Source organism: Arvicanthis niloticus, chromosome X, assembly GCF_011762505.2.
Source record: "Arvicanthis niloticus isolate mArvNil1 chromosome X, mArvNil1.pat.X, whole genome shotgun sequence".
NCBI classification, from domain to species: Eukaryota; Metazoa; Chordata; class Mammalia; order Rodentia; family Muridae; genus Arvicanthis; species Arvicanthis niloticus.
In genome coordinates, this window is record NC_047679.1 from 44,744,774 (window position 1) to 44,767,662 (window position 22,889).

At 40.2% G+C, this 22,889-nt stretch overlaps 1 pseudogene; it reads left to right on the plus strand.

The window, feature by feature from the left end:
* The first annotated feature begins 4,514 nt into the window (after positions 1–4,514).
* LOC117694926 (Y-box-binding protein 3 pseudogene) lies at positions 4,515–5,352 on the plus strand (annotated as a pseudogene).
* The last annotated feature ends 17,537 nt before the right edge of the window (positions 5,353–22,889 follow it).

The following is a 22,889-nucleotide window of genomic DNA, read 5'->3' on the forward strand; positions in this document are numbered from 1 at the left end:
ATCATGGAAACAGAAAATAAACAGAGACACACTGAAACTAACAGAAGTTATGAACCAAACAGATTTAACAGATACCTATAGAACATTTCATCCTAAAACAAAAGAATATGCCTTCTTTTCAGCACCTCATAGTACCTTCTCTAAAATTGACCACATAATTGGTAAGAAAACAGTCTTCAACAGATACAAGAAAATTGAAATAATCCCATGCATCCTATTGGATCACCATAGACAAAGGCTTGTCTTAAATAACAACAAAAACAACAGAAAGCACACATAAACAAGGTAAGTGAACAACAATCTACTCAATGATAATTTGGTCAAGGAAGAAGTAAAGGAAGAAATTACTGACATTTTAGAATTTAATGAAAATGAAGGCACAACACATGAGAACTTATGGGATACAATGAAAGCAGTGATGAGACTCATAGCTTTGAGTGTCCCAAGAAAAACAAACAAACAAAAAACTGGAGACAGCATACACTAATAGCTTGACAGCACACATGAAAGCTCTAAAACAACAAGAAGAAAATACACTAAATTGACAGCAGGAAATAATCAAACTCAGGGCTGAAATCATCTAAGTAAGAGCAAAATGATCTACACACAGAATCAACAAACCAGGAGCTGGTTCTTTGAGAAAATCAACAAGATAGATAAACCCTTAGCTGGACTAACCAGAGGGCACACAGACAGTATCCAAATTAGCAAAGTAAAAAATGAAAAGAAAGACATAACAACAGAAACTGAAAAAATTCAAAACAATATCAGATCCTACTATGAAAGCCTATCCTCAACAAAACCGGAAAATCTGAATGAAATGGAAAATTTTCTAGACAGATACCAGGTACTAAAGTTAAATCAGAATCAGAAAAAACCATCTGAACAGTCCTATTCTCCTAAAGAAACAGAAATAGCCATTAAAAGTCTCCCAGTCAAAAAATAAAAGTCCAGGACCAGATGGATTTAATTCATAATTTTATCAGACCTTCAAAAAGGACCTAATGCCAATACTCTTCAAAATATTCCACAAAATAGAAACAAAAAGAAACTATGCAATTTGTCTATGAAACTACAATTACATTTATACCTAAACCACACAAAGACCCAAACATAGAAAGAGGATTTCACACCAATTTCCCTTACGATTATCAATGCAAAAATACTCTAGATAATTTTTACAAACCAAATCCAAAAACACATCATAACTTTCATGCACGATGTTCAAGTAGGCTTCATCTCAGGGATGCAGGAATGGATCAATATTCAGAAATCTATTATATCAACAAACTGAAAGAAAAAATATACATGATCATCTCATTAGATGCAGACTAAGCATTTGACAAAATTCCATATCCCTTCATAGTAAAAGTCTTGGAAAGATCAGGAATTCAGGGCCCGTACCTAAACATAGTAAAAGCAATATACAACAAACCAGTAGCCAACACCAAACTAAATGGAGAGAAACTTGAATCAATCTCACTATAATCAGGGACTTGACAATGCTATCCACTCTCTCGCTAACTGTTCAATATAGTACTTGAAGCCTGAGCAATTAGACCATAAAGGAGTTCAAAGCCACACATATTGGAAAGGAAGAAGTCAAACTATCACTATTTGCCAATGATATGCTAATATACATAAGTGACCCCAAAATTTCCACCACAGAACTTCTAAACCTGATTAACAACTACAGCAAAGTGACTCAATATTAAAGGAACTCAAATTAGTAGCCTTCTGCTACTCAAAGGATGACCAGGCTGAGAAAGAAATTAGGGAAATAACACCCTTCACAATAGACACAAATAATGTAAAATACCTTGGTATGACTCTTCCCAAGCAGGTGAAAGATCTGTATAAGAAAATCTTTAAGTCTACTGAAGAAAAAAATCAAAGAAGATCTCAGAATATGGAAAGATTCCCCATGTTCATGTATTAGCAGGATTAAAATAGTAAAAATGGCCATCTTGCTGAAAGAAATCTACAGATTCAATGCAATCCCCATTAAAACACCAACTCAATTCTTCATAAAGTTAGAAAGAGCAACATGCACATTCATTTGAAATAACAAAAATAGCAGAATAGCAAGAACTATTCTCAACAATAAAAGAACTTCTGAGGGAATAACCGTCCCTGATCTCAAGCAATATTGATAAAACTGTATGGTATTGGTACAGAGACAGGCAGGTAGATCAATGAAATAAAATCGAAGACCCAGTGTTGGGCCTAACAAGAGGTCTAATCTCCATTCCACCTTCACCCTTCAGTCATGTACACAGGTGGAGGGCATGAACAGGCCCTAGAGAGATTTGCATACTAATGAGGTACCTGAAGGCCAGTGGTGGAGCTGATTAAACATTCGTCCCCAGCCCCTACCCCATTATCCCCTCCCCTTTTTAACTCAGGTCGATCCTGGGTTTTAGGGGGTATGCATCAGATCCATCTACCATCTACCATGTGAATAAACTGGTTTTGGAAACCCAAAGACTCCCTCATGTGTTGGGGCCACACAGCCACGAGGAACCGTGAGGAGCAGGGGAGAGGCTTTTAGTTAATGAGCAGCTGGGCCTAACTTCCATCTGGAGGAACCCAGAGTGTTCCCAGCAGACTACCCACAGCATGGCGGGAGGAACCCTGGGATCCCCAGCCTTATTTTTTTTCCCTACATCTGGCGCCTTCAAATGTGGAGCCTTGGAAGCCACACAGCCACGCAGCCACTGATACCATGGGAAGGTAAGCCCCTAACTCTTGAAACAAGCAATCTATTTTTTTTATTCCTGTGTTTCAGTCAGAAGCCAGCCATTGCACAGATTTAAGTAAGCCAAAGGAGCTTTTGCTACCTCCTGGCCAGGGCCACTCTCTGGTGTTGGTTCAAAGCTTCCCTGGCCTCTGCTTAAATCCTGACAGCCTGCAACAGGCGTTGGCAAAGACTCTCTATCTACACTCTCTTTAAAACAAAAAGAAAACTGGTAACGCAGCAGCCATTTAAAAGCCATAGGGCGGCTGCCAGTTCTTAAATCAGCAGGAAGGCTTGGCGCTCTTGGACCATTGTGGAATCCCCCAAAAGCCAATAGGCCAAGGGAAAGTTCCCATTGGACAAAGCGTTTCTCCTCTTTTCTATCATGGGAAACTCCACCTCATGCAAATGTTCACCTTAGGCCAGGCAAATATATTCCCTACTAAAGATCCATGGAATAAGAATAGGCAAAAAGCAAGCCTCCTTGTTTTGGGAAGAAGTTCTTCAGATAGCACCATGCATGGCAGAGGATAATATTTACAGTCCAGACTCATGGAGCAAAGTAGCTTCCCTTATCAAAAACAGAGATTAAAAACCCCCTTGTGAGTTTTTGCCGATCTTAGCTGCAATTGGGCAATGTATAGGACCATGGAAAATAGGACAGACTGAGAACAACAACACAGCTCCTGGGCCCCTCAGTCAAATGAACCCGAAGATCAAGGTCCCAAAAATCACCTTGTTTCAGACCTCGAGGCCCTTACCCAACTAATAAAAGAGATAAAATCCATATACCCACCCCTTCCCCTTATGCCTTGGAGGAAATGAAACCATGTGCTCCTCCTGTCCCTCCCTCCCCTGCCCAAAGGCAGGGCTCCATTAAAATACAAAAGGAACTTTCCCCTGCCTCCCCACTTACTTCCCAACCAAAGAGAGATAAATCCCCTCCCCCTTCTCCTAGCCACAAAAGTAGCAGACCTTCAAAATCCGTAGATAAAACCCAAACTGCTCCAGCATTCCCAGTTAATATCCACCCTACTGGAGCTAAAACACTTAACTGGTACTCACTCCAAGCCTCCGACCTAAAAGAACTCAGGCAGGCAGTGAAGGAAGACAGCATTCACGCACCGCGGACAAGATCTCTCCTACAGAGCCATATTGCCAATTTAGACACCCCTCAAGTTTGGAGAGATATTTGACATTCTGTTCTTCCTGACCCAATGTTCCTAGAGTGGGAAGCCTATTATGGTGATGAGTGTCTTCAACAAGTCAGGCAAAATCAGGAAGGGGTGATGACACCCCATGGGGTTTTAAAGAACTCTTTTGGCCAGGAAGATTTCTCTACTGGGGCACAACAGGCAAGTCAGCCAGCAGGGTACTATGACCAGGTCTGCCTCTGTGCCATGGAAGCCTGGAATAGGCTCACTCCACCTTCAGGGTCACAAGACCCCCCCCCACTCCCTGCTCTCCCTTCATCAGAAGCCTGGAGAATCCCTATCTGATTTTATTCTCAGAACTAAAATGAGCTTAGAAAGAAAAATCTCCAACCCCACAGCTAGAGACCACCTTCTTCTTAAAAACATTGTCTGGGAAGGCATGACTTCTGAGTCTAGGCTAGCTTGCCAGGGTCTCCGGGAAGAGCATCACGATAGGTGGATTGTAGCAACCAGAGAATTAGGAACCCCATCAAACCAGGCTGCATCCGTAGCTCAGGTATTTGTGGCAGCAACAAAAACAGAAGAAATCTGCCTCAAATGTGGAGAGGCAGGACATTGGAAGGATGAATGCCCTACAACCTGCCACCCTTGGGGCTGGGAGACACAGCGAGACTATGAAGCTCCGTCCCCTGCCCTCAAGTTACAAGAGCGAGGTGGGCGGGGCAACCACCAGGGGCACCATGTTCTCACAGGCAGTGGCCAATGTTGTGACATCCATGACACCCCCAGACCCAGCACCTAAGAGCCCTGTGGCCAGCGGTGTGTCCCAGGCCCTGGCGCCTGCCATGCTGCTCACGGGGAGCCCCATCGGAGATGCAGACCCCGGGCCCGCCCTGGCCTCATCAGCTCCCACAGGCAGCGAGGACACAGAGAAGAAAGTTCTTGCCACCGAAGTCCTTGGCACTGTCAAATGGTTCAATGTCAAAAATGGATATGGATTTATAAACCGAAATGACACCAAAGAAGATGTGTTTGTACACCAGACTGTCATCAAGAAGAATAATCCACGTAAGTATCTGCGTAGTGTAGAGATAAAGAAACTGTAGAGTTTGATGCGGTTGCAGGAAAAAGGGGTCCTAAAGCAGCAAATGTGACTGGCCCAGATGGAGTTCCAGTAGAAGGGAGTCACTATGCTGCTGATCAGTGCCGATACAGACGATACAGATGCAGCTACTATGGCAGGAGCTGTAGACCTCCCCATAATGCTGGTGAGATTGGAGAGATGAAAGATGGAGTTCCTGAGGGAACACAACTCCAGGTCCATCGGAATCCAACCTACCGCCCAAGGTTCCACAGGGGACCATTCGCCCACGCACAAGCCTATATCGTTCCCTACAGGTGGTAGAGGACATGGAAAGAGCCAGCTCCAAGAGTGGCCCACCCTCCAGTTGTTGCCCATAAAAAAACCTCTCCATGAAACTCCAAGACAGTGAGTAATCCCCAGCCTAGTTCACAAGACTAGGCAGGCTTCTTTCTGTCTCCCCATCTCTTTCTCTCTCCACGTGTTCCTTGTTAGCTTCTTCTAATTTTTTGCTACCACTAGCTCCTGCCTAGTTCAAAAGACTAGGTCACACTCTTTCTCCATGTGTTCCTGGTCAGCTTCTTTGCTTTACCTCCTCTTCCTCTTTCTCCCTGTCTCTCCCTCTCCACATGCTCTTCAGCTCAAGGGCGAGATGGTGGCTACTCCCTAGCCTCCACTTTGCCCATCCCCCAGCTCCACAGAGAGGGTCCTTCACAGACAACAGCTGTCTTTCAAGTCACAGTGCCTGCTGTGACCCTCCTTCTAAGACTCTTTCCTTAGGTAAGAGATTCATCTTTCCTTTTAAGCTCTCAGGAGCACCAACTTCAGCCTTTTGTGCTGCCTGCTAACATAGGCTTTCCCCCTTTTTCTCTGTCATTTGTGGCCGACTGAGACCATTCACCCAGCCCTGTGTTCCTTAGCCAGTCTTCCTCACAGTTTCTTCCTCCGGTGGCTAAAAATGCCAGGCCAACTGCTAGCTTACCCCAGGAGCTGCTGACTCCAATCCAGCTTCCACGTGTCTTTCCCATGGACACAGCCTTTCACTCTCTGACTCTTGGCTCTCCTATCATGCTGATGTGTCTCTTCCTATAAACTTTCTTCAAGTTAGCCTTTTGATCCTTCTCTACATTTAAAAGTTCTAAGAAAAAGAAAGGTGGAATACAGGTCCTCTCTGCCAGAGCACCCAGATGCCACATGGCAGAGCAAGGCCCCTCCCCACTGCTTCTAAACCCGACATTACTGCTTCTCCCCAGCAGGAGGACCTGCAACAAATGTTCCTGTTTTTCAACCAAAATTTTAAACGTTTCCCTTTCTTCCTAACAGGAATACCTAGAGCAACAATGCTTGTGCCTTTCAACCAAAAATTTTGTTATTATTATTTTTTTAATGCTGCCCTTTCTCTCTAATACTCGTGATATATGTCCAACATTATTTTTTTCAACCTTTATAATTTCTTCAAGGTTTAAAAACCATCTAATTTCCTTCCAGAGTTTAAGTCAACGTGCTGATCACCATTTCTTGAGTCTTAATTAAAAACTAGTTTCTTTTACAAGCAAACTATTGCTCCCAATCCCAGATACAAAATTAACATTGGTTTTCTCCCATCCAAAAATGGACTCAAAGATACCTTCCAAGACTAAACTTTCCTCAAACACCTTTGCTTTTTCAGGATCTTAACGACAGACCATGATGTGCTTGTTCCCAAGCAATTTAATGCTCAATATCCAGACTTTACAGACATCTCCCTGCCGGAGATGCTGCTTCCCTATTGTGATTATCCTACCTACATACCCACAGATCCAACAGAGTCCACGCCATCCTCTGGAACCTGCCTGAAAATGCCAAGCTGCTTTCTCCCAGCCACCTCATCTGACTGCAGACTCCAGAGACACGCTGAGATCCAGAGACAGCGCCACCTCCTGGAGCCTGTCAAGCTGCCTTCTTCCGGGTCTGACTGAAGACCCCAGAGCATGCTGAGATCCAGAGACCCACACCAGACTCCAGAGATGCAAACCAGAACCCAGAGACGCTCACTACAGAAGACAGATCCAGACCTTCCAGCTGCAGATGAACTCTTTTGCCAAAGTCACATAACTAAAGTTACATGTTAGTGAGAAAAACATAATGTCTATTTAGATTAATCAGATGTCATTACCCTCAAACTGTACAGCCTGTATTTAATTGTTTCAATGATCCCCCGCCTTCCAAACCCTACCCTCAATTTCCATTACCCTTGACTTGGTTATGCTACACCCTCTGGCCTACATAGTGTTTTCCTTTGACTACCTCATCCAAAATTTTCACTAAAAAAGAGTGAGATTTGGGACATAAAGAGATGGTTTGGTCTCCCCGGTAGAGCACTGGGTTTGAGATAGCCAGGGACCCAACAGGACATTGCCTGTCAGGGACAGCAATTATCTCCCCATGTTCCCGGATTCCAGACTACTCCACAGGGTTCACATCTCTCATTAACCTACACCTTGCAGACTACAGATGATACAGAGTTGCCCCTCTTTTTATGAAAGAAAACAGAGTGGGATGTTGGACCTTGGACGAGGTAACTCCATTTAACCTGCAACCTTCAATCACGTAGCACAGGTAGAAGTCTCCACATCCAGAGATTTAAATATTAATGAGTTATCTAAAGGCCAGGCGTGTAGCTAATTAAGTTATTCTCTCCCCTTTTCGCCTCCCTATAAAAGTCAGGCTCCCCTGGCTTTTGGCGGGGAAGCACATACCATCTATACCCACTCAACATGCCATGAACAATAAAGCTTTGGAAAACCGGACTCCACGTGTCACCCAGTCTTGCTGCCAGATTCCCAGCTTTTGGAATCCTGGAACCTTGTCAATACAGCCACTGGCCTGCCCACCAACAGCTGCATGAATGTGGGACCCTCCGCTGCGCCGAGACCCTGCCTCCGAACTCCCTCCCCCTGTGAGATTTTTTCCCCATAACCCAGAAATGAACCCACACACCTATGGTCACTTGATCATTGACAAAGGAACCAAAACTATCCAGTGGACAAAAGACAGCCTTTTCAAGAAATGGTGCCAGTTCAACTGAAGGTCAGCATGTAGAAGAATGCAAATCGAACCATTCTTATCCCCTTGTGCAAAGCTCAAGTCCATGTGAATCAAGGACCTCCACATAAAATTAGATACATTGAATCTAATAGAAGAGAACATGGGGAAGAGCCTTGAACACATGGAAACAGGAAAATTACTTAAACAAAACACCAATGGCTTGTGCTGTAAAATCAACAATAGACAGAGAGGACCTCATAACATTGCAATGCTTCTGTAAAACAAAGAACATTGTCAATAAGACAAAACAGCAACCAACAGATTGGGAAATGTTCTTTACCAATCCTTCATCTGACAGACAGCTAATATCTAATATATAAAAATAACTCAAGAAATTAAACTCCAGAGAATCAAATAACCCTAGTTAAAAAGGGGGTACAGAGCTAAACAAAGAATTCACAACTGAGGCATACCGAATGTCAAAAAACACATAAAGAAAATTTAAACACCCTTAGTGATCAGTGAAATGCAAATCAAAACAACCCTGAGAGTCTACCTCACACCAGTCAGAATGTCTAAGATCAAAAACTCAAGTGACATTAGATACTGCTGATGACGTAGAGAAAAAGGAACACTCCTCCATTGCTGTAGGAATTTCAAATTTGTACAACCACTCTAAAAACCAGTCTGGCAGTTCCTCAGAATATTTGACATAGTACTACCTGAAGACTCAGCTATACCACTCCTGGGCATATACTCCAACATATAACAAAAAACACATGCTCCTCTATGTTCCTAGCAGCCTTATTTATAATAGCCAGAAGCTGGAATGAACTTAGATGTCCTTCAACAGAGGAATGGATATAGAAATTATGGTACATTTGCACAATGGAGTACTACTCACCGATTAAAAACAATGACTTCATAAAATTCTTATGCAAATGAATGGAACTAGAAATTATCCTCAGTGAGGTAACCCAAACACAAAAGAACACACATGGTATTTATTCACTGTTAAGTGGATATTAGCCCAAAAGCTTGGAATACCCAAGATACAATTCACAGACCACATGAAGCTCAAGAAAAAGGAAGACCAAAGTTTGGATGCTTCAGTCCTTCTTCAAAGGGAGAACAAAATACTCAAGGTAGGAAATATGGAGGCAAGTGTGAAGCAGAGACTAAAGGAAAGGCCATTCAGAGACTCCCCCACCTGGGTATCCATCACACATACAGTCATCAAACCTGGACATTATTGCAGATGCCCTGAAGTGCTTTCTTACAGGAGTATGATAAAGCAATTTCCTCAGAGGCTCTGCTAGAGCCTGACAAATACATATGTGCATGTTCACAGCCAACCATTAAATTGAGCACAGAATCCCCAGTGGAAGAGTTAGAGAAAGGACTGAAGGAACTTATGAGTTTGCAAATCCATAGGAAGAACAACAATATCAACCAACCATACAACCCAGACCTCCCAGGGATCAAACCATCAATGAAAGAGTACACATAGAGCTACCTGTGTTTCCAGCTGCATATGTAGCAGAGGATGGCCTTGTTGAACATCAATGGGAGGAGAGGCCCTTGGTTCTGTGAAGGCCTGATGCCCCTGTGTATGGGAGGGCAATTTTGTGAATGCAGAAATTGGTGGGTTGGTCAGGGAATAACCTTATAGAAGCATGTGGAAGGGCCATGGCATAGGTAGTTTCCAGACAGGAAACTGGGAAAGGGGGTAACATTTGAAATGTAAATAAAGAAGATATCTAATAAAAGAAAAGAAAAAATATGTAGCATACTTTGTGGTAATGGAATTCTTCTATATCTTGATTGAGGTAGGAATTATACAAATAAATGCAAATGAAGAATAACTTAAATTACATATATACATACCAATGCCATTTCCTGTTTTAAATTGTATTATATTTGTGTTCGTTATATCCTTCAGCATAATGTAAGAGTTACATATGTTACTAGCTGCAACATTATGTGAATCAGTGATTATATTTAAAAAGAACATTTTAAATAATCTTAGATGAAGATTGTTTTAGAGAATAGTATTAAACCCTGCAAAATGATGAATGACTTAGGTCAATATGCCAAGATGAAATAGAAAAAAAATTAATTTAAACCAAAAATATTTGATTTAAAAATAAAATAAAAATGAATATGCAGAACAAAATGAGTGAAGTATTCAATGAAAATTCATATAGGACAGATCAATTCAACATAACCATAGTAATACTATATAATTTCAAAACTAAGTTAAAATCTATACATAATGCAGGTTAATTAATTTAAGTATTTGTCTGTACTTAGCCTTATTTGAAAATGTAATCGGATAGTAAAGGCCAGGATGACAAATATTTCTATATATATTTATGTGAAATAAAATTGTTAATTTAATTTTATTTCATTATTAATATATGAGGCATTCTGAATCAGAAAGAGACTTAATATTTATTTTTAAAAGAACAGAATAAGCATAAGAGCCATTGACAGTGTAAATCATTTACAAATCTTCTACCAGGGAAGCTTTGCAAAAAAATGACAATAAGCTTCAAACCCATTAAAATATAGAGCTAATGTTGACCAGACATATGTCATATAGTTGAATGGAGTGAAAAGTAGAAATATCTATAAGAAAAGCACAAGTTAAAGAATAGTGCCAAAGGCATTAAAGTGAAGGATAATAATTGCCCATCCTAAAATTACAAAGTTTTCTATTTTTCCATTTTATTAAAGATAGATTCTTTCTCATGTAGCATATCATGATTAAGGGTCCTCTCCCTTTAATTCTCCCAGTTAATCTCCATGTCCTTTCAAGCAAACAAGCTTCTAAGGTATAATAATAAAATTAAAATATGTCAGGTTTTAGTGACAACAGCAACAATAACAACAACAAAAATAAAACAGAAAGAAAGAAAAGAGCGCCATAGAAGGCACCAGAGTCAGAGATCCAAAACTGGAAGCCATCATATGTATAAGTGGACCTTCTATAAACTCATGCAGGCCCCTCAGTCTGTGAGCTTTAATCATGCTGATTTAGAGGGTTCTGTCTTTTTGGTGTGCTCCATCTTCATTGGCTTTTATGTGCTTTCTGTCTCTTCTTTGGGGTTCTCTTACCCCTGAGGGGATGGATGTCATTGAGGCATCCCATTTAGAGCTGAGTGTTTTAAGGTTCCTCAGTCTCTGCCTAGTGTCTGGCTGTGGGTTTCTAAATTTGTTTCAATCTAATGCAGGGGGAAGCTTCTCTAATGATGGCTGATCAAGGTATTCATCTAGGTATAGCAGAATATCATTAGGGGCCATTTTGTTGCTATATTTTTGTTGTTTAGTTTTAAAACTGTAGGAATTGTAGTATTTGGTTTTACCCTAGGTCCCTGGCTGTCTAGTCTCAGATTCTTGATTACCCAGACAATGTTCACTATGGGTTTCATTGTGTGGATGGGTCCTTAAGTCATATAAACAATTGATTAATTGCTTTCACAAAATTTGTGGCACCCTTGCTTTAGCATATCTTGCAGGCAGGACAACATTGTAGATCAAATGGTTGGTGTCGTGGTTTGAGTAAGAATAATCCCCATAGGCTCATAAGTTTGAAGGCTTGCTGACCAGAGAATGATACTATAAGGTGTGACTGTCTTGAAGTAGGTGGATCCTCTCTTCCTTATCCTCCCCATTCCCTGGCTGGCATCAGGAGTCAACCCCTATTTTCTCTACTGTTCAACAATTGGCTAAACAGCTTTTTATTGAAAAATCAGAAAATAAAGGGGGAACAAAATTTATAATACCTCAAGACAGGAGATTCTTAGTGTAAGTATTACAGTTGCATATTTTGATTGCAACCAGATATGAAGACAAAGAAATCAGAATTTGAATATTATAAAAATAATCTTTATACAGTGTAATGTTTGCCTACAGAATGTGTCACTGGGGGTGGGCTTTGAGATTTCAAAAACCCAAGATAGGCCCTGTGGCCTTTTCTTTTCCTACAGCTTAAGGATCAAGATGTAGACCTCTAATCTCCTTTTCCAGTAGCTTGTCTGCTGTGTACTGCCATACATCCCACCAGGCTTTCTGCCCACATTGTTACAGCACTAAACCTCTGAAACTATTAGAAAGCCCCAATTAGGTCCTTTCCTTTATAAGAATTGTTGTGATCATATCTTTTCCCAGTAATAGAACACTGATTAAAATAGTTCTGTCTGTGTTTCTCCTTTGGTAATTCTCAGACTACCTTCCTGTATCAAAGGTGATGGGAACTAGGACTTCTGGGTAAAGACTATATGTAGGCACCAGCTTTACTTTTTTCCATGTTCAATAAGTTGTATGTGTGTTGTCTTCAGCAGTGTGTTCTTGCTGTCAGTTTGCAGAGATCAGCCTGAGTAGTTTGTCCAACAACTCATTTACATGTAAACCAATCCTGGTATTGGAATCTTCATTTAGCCAGTCGTGGCTCTGTCTCCCCATTATTTGGCTATTTTATTTAGATCTACTTTATATTTGTATATAATTAAGGGAGCTTCTAATATTTTAGGTTTCCTAAAAACCTCTTAAATGCCCATTACTTTCAGTGGTTTCTCTCAGTATCCCCTTCTTTGTCCTTTCTCTCCTCTCCCTTCCTGCTTGTATCTCCTGTACCAGGTACACCCATGTTGAAGGAGCAGAATTACACCTGGGACAGAATATTTTTCCCCAGGCAATTCCAACATCCACTGTATACCATCAAACCAGCCTTAGACTCTATAGTGCCAAACATAGTATGTTTGGATCACTCCCTGTACCCTTCTCCCCACCACAGAAACCCTTTCCTGAAGAGGCTAAATTTTTACTTAGCTATAGCCTGTCCTGCTGCACATCTCCCTTAGATGCATTGATTGATGAGATTTTGTTTTGTGGGTTCCTTCTGATCTGCTGTTCTTGGATTCCCTGTAAAGGGTTCTGGGAGCATCCCATGGCCTTCAAGGGCTCAAGCTTCATCTCATTCTGATAAGCCCTATTGACCAGCCTGGTAGTAGCAGGTAGAGTTAGTCCATGTGACAGTTAAATACCAAGATGAACCCCACCAAACTGTCACCAGGTGGATTTCTCAGCTACTTCTGCTCTACTTTACCTAGATCCTACAGTATGTTGGGCTACAAAAATTAAGGCATATGTTGACCCCATCCATCTTGCTCTCATCTAGGACCTGATGCAGTGACAGATGGAAGTTACCAAGTATTTCCAAGGTGAGTTCTTGTTCTGTGCCTTCTACCTACAGAGATGATGTGCTAACTCTTTTTCCCTGATTCTTCTCTGCCTGTTTCCCTTCCTTGGGTTGGGGCACTAAGAAATAACTAGATTTGCCCACTCTACTCCTTTTCCTCACTGCCCTTCAAGGTTGTGATTTCATTTTTCCCTTTGTTCACAAACTATCTCTGTATACTTGGGTTGTTTTTTGCTCAGTGCTCTAGACATCCATCATTGCTGCTGCTACCAGTGAAAAACTTCACTCTCCCATTCTGCCTGAATTCTAATCACCAAGACACTTGGTGGATGAGTTGTGGTCCAGCATGTTGATTACCAACTACAAGTACAAAGATCTAGGGAAGATGGTACCCTGCCCCTTAAATGCTATAGCAGAATGAGGTCCATGTTGATAAGAAAAAATGTAGAAACTTACATTGTTCTGTGGGAAGGAGTGGCCATTATTCTTCCCACCCTAGGGTTCTCCCCTGATTTTGCAGTTATGTAAACAAAAAAAGAAAAAAAGAAAAAAGAACCACAAAAAAACCAAAACCCCTAATAATCTTATTTAATGTATATGAGTACACTGTCACTCTCTTCCAACACACCAGAAGAGGGCATCTGATTCCATTACAGATGGTTGTAAGCCACCATTTGGTTGGACATCTGGAAGAGCAGTCAGTGATCTTAATTATTGAAATATATTTCTAGCCCTCAATGATAGAGGATGTGCCTAATTCTGTAGAGATATGATGCCCCATGTAAGGGAGTTATCCCTGGAGTTGGAGGTGAGTACCCTCTCAGAGCAGAAGTGGACAGATGGGGTGAAGAACTCTGGGAGGTTGGAATGGGAGGGACCAACATTTTGAATGTAACTGAATAAAATAATTAATTAAAATATAAAATATTAATTTTTTGGTCTGAAAAAAGATCTTCTCTCTACAGAAATACCTAAATTTTATTATCAATATGTAGATCTTCAAATCTATTATATAAACTTCTCAAAAATATATTTATAACATCAAACAACCACTAAACTGTGTATATCTTAACTATAAACACTGTGGATTACAAATATCAACAAAATATAGATGTCAAAAAAGTTATAGATGGCATGTCAAAATCATAATTTATGCCTGTTTCCCTTACATAGTTAATAATGAGACCTCATTTTTCTTTAAAAAATATTTTTCTCCATATTTTATTGGTTATTTTATTTATGTATATTTCAAATGTTATCCTCTTCACTTTTCCCCTCCACAAATCCCCTATCCCCTTCCCCTGCCTCCTCCACCCTCCAATGCACAACACCTTAGCATTCTCCTACCTTGGGTCATTGAGCCTCCACAGAAACAAGGGGCTCCCCTCGACTGATGCCAGATAAGGCAATCCTCTGTTACACATACATCTGGAGCCATGGGTCCCTGCATGTGTAATCTGTGGTTGGTGGTTTAGTCTCTGGTGGCTTTGGGGATTTTGGCTGGTTGATACTGTTGTCCTTTCTATGGGGTTGCAAACCCCTTCAGCTCCTTCATTCCTTGTCCTAACTCTTCCATTGGGGTCCCCAAGCTCAGTCCAATATTTGGCGGTGTTCATCCACATCTGTATTGGTCAGGCTCTGGCAGAAACTCTCAGGGGAGAGCTATACCAGGCTCCTGTCAGTAAGCTCTTTTTAGCATCAGCAATAGTGTCTGGGTTTGGTGTCTGTAGATGGCTGGATATAAACCTAACTCATACAAATTGATAGCCTTGCTCTACTCAAAGGATAAATGGACAGAGAAAGAAATTAGGGAAATGACACTCTTCACAATAGTCACAAATAATATAAAATTATCTTGGTGTGACTCTAACCAAGCAGGTGAAAGATGTATCTAAAAGAACGTCAGGTCTCTGAAGAATGTAATTGAAGAAGAGCACAGTATTATGTTTAAACCTTGTAACAGCAATATTAAATTCTGGACTGAGTTTTTAATCTATACTATCAGCTAACATTATTTTTGAAATGCCAATTGACCAACTTTAGAAATAAAGCATGATTTGTGGAATGTAGCTGGTTTTAAATCAACATTAAAACACATTAATAGATTACTAACATAAGAAAAAGTAGTTATAAATATAATAGAATTAAATTTCTCTATTTATATTGATAGAAAAAGAAAATATCTAAGAAAAACTCTAATTAAAGTAAATTTTCTTTTATATCAATTTAGTGCAAATGCACACAGTATATCTACGGGGGGGGGGGGGGGAATTATGAGGCCTCAACCCTGGATTAGTAACTGCAGACAGTCAATGATTGGTAGGAGAGGGAACATCAGTTCTTTTTCTTATGTTTTTGGCTCTTGGGGTAGACCTTAATCCTAGGTGATTAGTTCTAACAATATGCAAATAAGGGTAATATTATTTGGACTGAGTAAGTTCTGCATTTTTAGACATATATGAATGAAAAGTAAGCTCCGCTTGCCCCCTCTTCTGCTCTGAGGTCTGGGCCGGACCTCTGACCGGCCAGCTTGTGAGTGCACCCCGGATACCTCCAGACACATTCTGGGGGATCCATAGAACCCATAGCCAGAGCTAGCACTCCCCTTCCTCCTCCGCTCGCCCCTCTTCTGCTCTGAGGCCTGTTGGTGAGTGCACCCCGATACCGCCAGACACATTCTGGGGGATCCATAGAACCCATAGCCAGTGCTAGCACTCCCCTTCCTCCTCCGCTCGCCCCTCTTCCACTCTGAGGCCTGTTGGTGAGTGCACCCCGGATACCGCCAGACACATTCTGGGGGACCCAGAGATCCCACAACCAGCTTTAGGTAGGAAAACCCATATACTACTCTGAGCTCATAGCTGGGTGCCCTGAGTGCTCAGAATCCAGCAGATACCCCCCCAACACCACCCCTGCTGGCTAGCACCCCCCTTCTGCCCATCTCCCAGGTCTGAGGCCTGGACCAGACCTCTGCCAGGTCTGCAGTTGTGTGGACCCCGGATTCCGCCTGAGACATACTGGAAGGTCCACTCAACCCAGAGCCACAGAGGAACAACCGAACTCAGAGTGTTAGACAACATATCCTGAGAGACCCAAGAGGAGACACTGCACCCAGAACAGCAGACAACTAGCTGGACTGCTACCTTGGAGGCACCATATCCTGAGGCATCCTAGAGATACCACAGTAATCAGTGCAGCTGGAAAAAATCACAGAGACATCTGGACCCCTAGAAGAGCAAACACAAGCAAGACAACTGGAAAGGCAGGCTTCAATCAGAGACAGAAGTACAGGTAGCACTAGATTTAACCAGATGGCAAAAGGCAGGCACAGAAACGCAAGCAACAGAAACCAAAGTTACATGGCATCATCAGAACCCAGTTCCCCCATCATAGCAAGCCGTGAATGCCCCATCACACCAGAAAAGCAGGATTCAGAATTAAAATCACTTCTCATGATGATGATAGAAGACTTTAAGAAAGACATAAATAACACTCTCAAAGAACAGATAGAAACACTTAAAGAGGAAACACAAAAATCCCTTAAGGAATTGCAAGAAAATGCAACCAAACGGGAGAAGGAATTAAACAAAACCATGCAGGATCTAAAAATGGAAGTAGAAACAATAAAGAAATCACAAAAGGAGAACATCCTGGAGATAGAAAACTTAAAAAAACGATCAGGAGTCATAGACACAAGTATTACCAAAAGAATACAAGAGATGGAAGAGAGAATCTCATGTGCAGAAGATACCATGGAAAACATTGATACAACTGTCAAAGAAAATGCAAAATACAAAAAGCTACTAACCTAAAATATACAAGAAATCCAAGACACAATGAGAAGGCCAAACCTAAGGATAATAGGAATAGATGAGGGGGAAGACTCCCAACTTAAAGGACCAGTAAATATCCTCAACAAAATTATAGAGGAAAACTTCCCTGACCTAAAGAAAGAGCTGTCCATAAATATACAAGAAGCCTACAGAACTCCAAATAGTTTAGACCAGAAAAGAAATACTTCCCGCCACATAATAGTCAAAACATCAAATGTACAAAACAAAGAAAAAATACTAAAAGCAGTAAGGGAAAAAGGCAAAGTAACATATAAAGGCAGACCTATAAGAATTACACCAGACTTCTCACCAGAGACCATAAAAGCCAGAAGATCCTGGACCGATATCATACAGACCCTAAAAGAACATAAATGTCAGCCCAGACTACTATACCCAGTAAAATGGTATCTCAATAGGGTCATTTGATTTGAATATCTCTGATCACTAAGAACTATGAACATTTCTTTGAGTGTTACTTAAATGTTGTGAATTCTCCGTTTAGTTTTATACCCCATTTTTTTGATTGGGTTGTTTGTCTTTTGGGGGCTTAGCTTTTTGAGTACTTTATATATTTTGGATATTAGACCTATATCTGACATAGGGTTGGTGAAAATTTTTTTCCCCAATCTGTAGGTTGCTACTTTGTCCTGTTGATAGTGTCCTTTGCCCTACAGAAACTTTTCAGTTTCATGAGGTCCCATTTGTCAATTCTTGATCTTAGAGCCTTAGCCATTCTTGAGTTTTGCAGGCAAATGGATGGAACTAGAAAATATCATTCTAAGTGAGTTATCTCAGACTCAAAAGGACATGCAGCTTATGTTCTCACTAATAAGTGAATATTAGCCAACAAAAAAAGAAAAAACCAGATTACCCAGGATACAATCCACAGAATTCAAAATGGTTAACAAGCCATAAAGCTCAAGTGAGGAGGCTTCAATGCCACTAGGGAGGTAGAAGAAACCAGAAGGCAGAGGGAAGGAGGGAAACAGGTGGGAGAGGGGACTGATAGAGGCAGAGGAAAGGGGGAACATAATCAGGTGTTGGGGGGGATGAGGAATGATACCCCAAAGGCCAGTAGAATGAATGGAAATATACAACCTAGAGAGGGGAGGTGTTGTGGTTATCTAGAATTTACTAGAGACTTGGGCAGTCAGAGAATCTCAGGACTCAAAGAGAGGAACCTTAGATGAAATAAATGCTCAACAGTTGGGAGAGGGAAACTGTAGAATCAACCTCTAGTAGAAAAATAGGGAATCAAGTGGAGGGATGGGGTTTCTATCCTACAGTAAAAAACTCTGCCTCAGAATTGTTTCTGTTTAAAAGAACTTCAAGGACAAAAATGGAGAAGACAGTGAGGAAAAGGAGGCCCAGTGATCATCCCAAATTGGGACCCACCTCAAGGGGAGGCTCCAAGGCCAGAAACTATTACTGATGCTAGGATATACTTAGAGACAGGAGCCCAGCATAGCTGACCTCTAAGAGGACCAACAAGCATCTGACTAAGACAGAAGCAGATACTTTCACTCAACCAATGGACAGAAGCTAGGGAACCCTCTGATTGAATCGAGGAAAGTCTGAAAGAAGCTGAGGAAGAGAACAAACCCTTAGAAAGGTCAGCAGTCTCAACTAAATTGGATAGCTGAGATTTCTTAGCCACCAACCAGGCAGCATACACTAGCTGGTCTGAGGTGCCCAATGCATACACAGCAGAGGACTATCTTGTCTGGCCTCAGTAAGAGAAGAGGCACCTAACTCTTGAGAGACTTGAGGCCTCAGGGGAGGCTCCCAGAGAAGATTCCCAGATCCTAGACCCAGAAAATATTTTCAATAAAATTATACAAAAAAATTTTCCCAACCTAAAGAAATAGATGGCTATAAATGTATAAAATTCTCACATAACACCAAAGAGATTAGACTAGAAATGAACCCCACTTGTGTTTTGATCATAATCAAAACACTAAACATCAAGAGAAAAGATAAAATATTAAAAATTTCAAGGGAAAATGGATAAGAAACCTATAAAGGCAGACCTATTATATTTACACCCAACTTCTCAGCCAAGATTCTAAAAGCCAGAGGGGCCTTGACAGATGTCTTGCAGACTCTAACTGACCAAAGATGCCAGCCTAGACTTCTATACCCAGCAAAACATTCAATCATCATAGATGGAGAAAACAGGATATTCCAAGACAAAGTTAAATTTATACAGTATTTATTTACAAAACCATCTCAACTGAAGGTGCTAGAAACAAAATTACAACCTAAGAATGTTAACTATACCCATGGAAACACGAGAAATAGATGTTCTCACACCAGCAAAATCAAAAGAAGGGAAACACACACACACACCCTAACATCATCAATAACAAAAACACGGGCATAAACTATCATTGGACATTAATATCTCTCAATATCAGTGAATTCAATTCCCTGATAAAAATTCACAGGATAACAGAGTGGACCAGAAAATAGAATCCATTCTTATTCTGTATACAAGAAACACACTTAAACATCAAAGATAGACAAAACATCAGAGAAAGGGGTTGAAAAAATTTCCAAGCTACTGGACCCAAGAATCAAGCTGGTTCAGTGTTTCTAATATCTAACAATATAGATTTCCAACCAAATTTAGTCAAAAGTGATGGTGAATGACACCTTATACTCATCAAAGGAAAAACCTACTAAGAAGTCATCTCAATTCTGAACATCTATACCCAAAATACAAGTACACCCTCATTTGTAAAAGAAGCATTTGTAAAGCTTAAATCACACATCAAGTTCCATACATTCATTTTAGGAGACTTCAATATCCAACTCTTACCAATGGACATTTTCCAGACAGAAACTAAACATGGAAAAAATGGGACTAATGAATGTTATGACTCAAATGGACATTACACATATTTATACAATATTTCACTGAAAAACAAAAGAATATAACTTCTTCGAAGCACCTCACAGAATCTACCCCCAAACTGACTACATATTTGGTCATAAAGCAAGTCTTGACTGATACAAGAAAATTGAAACCCCCTGTATCTTAAAATGAGACCATGGATTAAAAATAGATTTCAACAATAGAAATAACAGAAAGTTGGCAAACTCATAGAAACTGAACAACTCTCTACAAAATGTTCACTGAGTCAAGGCAAAAATAAAGAAATTAAAGATTTTCTAGAATTAAATGAAAGTAAATCCACAGCATATTAAAACTTGAAAGCATGGCTAAAATGTAAGTTCATGACCCCAAGTGCTTTCATAAAGAAATTAGAGAGATCTCATACTAGCAGCTTAACAGCAAACATGAAATCTGTAGAAAAAAAAAAGTAAATACATCCAAGAAGAGTAGATGGCAGGCAATAATCAAACTTAGGGCTGAAATTAATGAAACAGAAACAAAGAGAAAAATATAAAGAAACAATGAAACAAAGAGTTGGTTCTTTGAGAAAATTGACAAGATAGACAAAATTTTATCTAAACTAAAAGTCAGAGAGAGAATATCCAAATTAATATAATCAGAAATGTAAAGAAGGGCATAACAACAAAAACTGACAAAATTCAGAGAATCAAAAGGACATTCTTTACAAACTTGAACTTCATCAAATTACAAACCCCAAATGGCAGCTCCTCAGGAAGATGGGAATTGATCTAACTCAAGACCCATATACTCTTGAAAAATACTTCAACTTATCACACAGATACTTGATCAACCATGTTGATTGATGCTCAATGCACGACTGCCAGAAATTGGAAGCCAACTAGATGCTCCTTGACATAGCAATGTACAAAGAAAATATGGTACATTTACACAATATAATATTATTAAGCCATTAAACAAATGAAATTGTGAGATTTGCAGTTAATTGGATGAATCTATAAAAAATCATCCACTCTGATTATCCCAAACCTTGAAAGAAAAATATAGTGCTCTCACTTATATGTGTATATTAGCTGTTAAGAGAATGATGACAAACCTGCAACTCTTAGAGCCATGGATTATTCAAATAAAAAAAGTACTAAGGAGGGACAGAGATCTGATAAGGAAAGTTAAATAGAATGGATAATTATGGATGGATTTGGATCTCAAGAATTTTGCTTTCACATATAAAGGGGAAGGAAGCCCCAACCCCCAGAGTCTCTTCTTGTTTCAGCCCAGCAGCTGGGTGAGGGGATAGCAGTGTCAAGGCAAGCTCAGCAGGTGGTCCATTCTTCTCAGCTCCTGTAGCAGACTGCAGGGCACCAAGGCTGGCAATGCCTCCTAGGTCCTATTGTTTTTTGTCTTCTGTGGTAAATGGCTCCCAGGCCTGCTCAAGGCTGTGGGGTAGGGCACACTGGCCCACCAAATCCACGAAGCAGGGCTCTCATGGACTCATGAACACAGAAGTAGAAAAATACAGGACACTGTGGGTATGTACCACACTGTCATTTCTTGGAAGCCTGCTCTTTTCTGAAGAAGAGACAGAGGGGAAGGGGATCTGTACAAGTGAGGAAGTTGAAAGAGCAGGGAGGAATGAAGTAGGGAAATTGGAATGTGTTTAATGAGAGAAGAATTTATTTTCAATGAAAATAAAATAATTAAAAATTTAAAAATTAAAATTGTCAATAAAACTTGTTCTGAAACTATTGATTTTCTCTTTATTTTCTATTGAAACTGGATTTTTTTCATATAATATAGCTTGATTATAGTTTCCTTTCCTTTTATTTCTCCCTGTTCTTTATATCTCCCTTCTGTCTTTTCTTAGGAATCAAACAGGCATCTACAGAGTTAAAAAATAATAATAATAAGATGAAACAAAAACAATCCAATAAGACTAACATACCATACACACACACACACACATACACACACACAATCAGAACAAGAAGAACACACACATAATCAGAACAAGAAGAAGCAAAACAAAGAAACATATAGAGACACAGAAGTGGATATGTTTGTATACATAAGAATCCCATTTTAAAAGCCATAATGCATATACAAAGAACATAAGTAAGGTAGAAAAAAAGGGAAAAAGAGGAAAGAAATGATTCCCTGGCTCAACATTATGAGAGAAAGAACCTCCAAAAATGACATTAAGTTGGATCTACTATAGGACATATAGCCTAACCTTAAATATAGTTTGTTTCTCCAGGGAGACTCCTTCAGATTAAACAAAAATTTCATTTGCAAGTGGATAGAAATTGGAGATAGCTTATGGATTAGTGAAGGAGACATATATCCACTTCTTTCATCTCCAGGTCCCCATCTGGTGCAGACTCATGCAGGCCCTGAGAACATATCCATGGTATCTGTAAATTTATAAATGTAATGTAAATTTAGGACCTCTTATGTTTAGACTGTTTCCTTGGTGGTCTCCTTCCTGTCTAGACTAGCATACACATTTCCTGCCTCCTCTTCTGAAGATCTCCCTGATCTCTGTTGGGTGGGACTTGATCATCCCATTTAGTGGTGAGTGTCCAAACATCCCTCTCATATATTTTCTGGCTGTGTATCTCTGTATTTGTTCCCATCTGCTGCAGAAGAAAGCTTCTTTGTTGATGCCTGGGAAAGACCATAATGATTTATGAGTATAAAAGAATGTCACTAGAAGTCATTTTATTGCTGTATTCCTTTATCAGAAAAATACTATTTAGTTTACCTGTAAGTACCTATGCTATCTAGTTTCAGGTTCTTGACCACATGAACAGCATTGGTATGAGTTTATTTTCACAGAGTAGACCTTCATCTACATAAAATACTGATTGGTTATTCCCACAAGTTTTTTGCCACTATTACCTCAGCATACATTGTAGACAGGTCATCATTGTAGATTGAAGGGCTGTATTTGGATAGGTATTTACCTTTTCCTTAAGT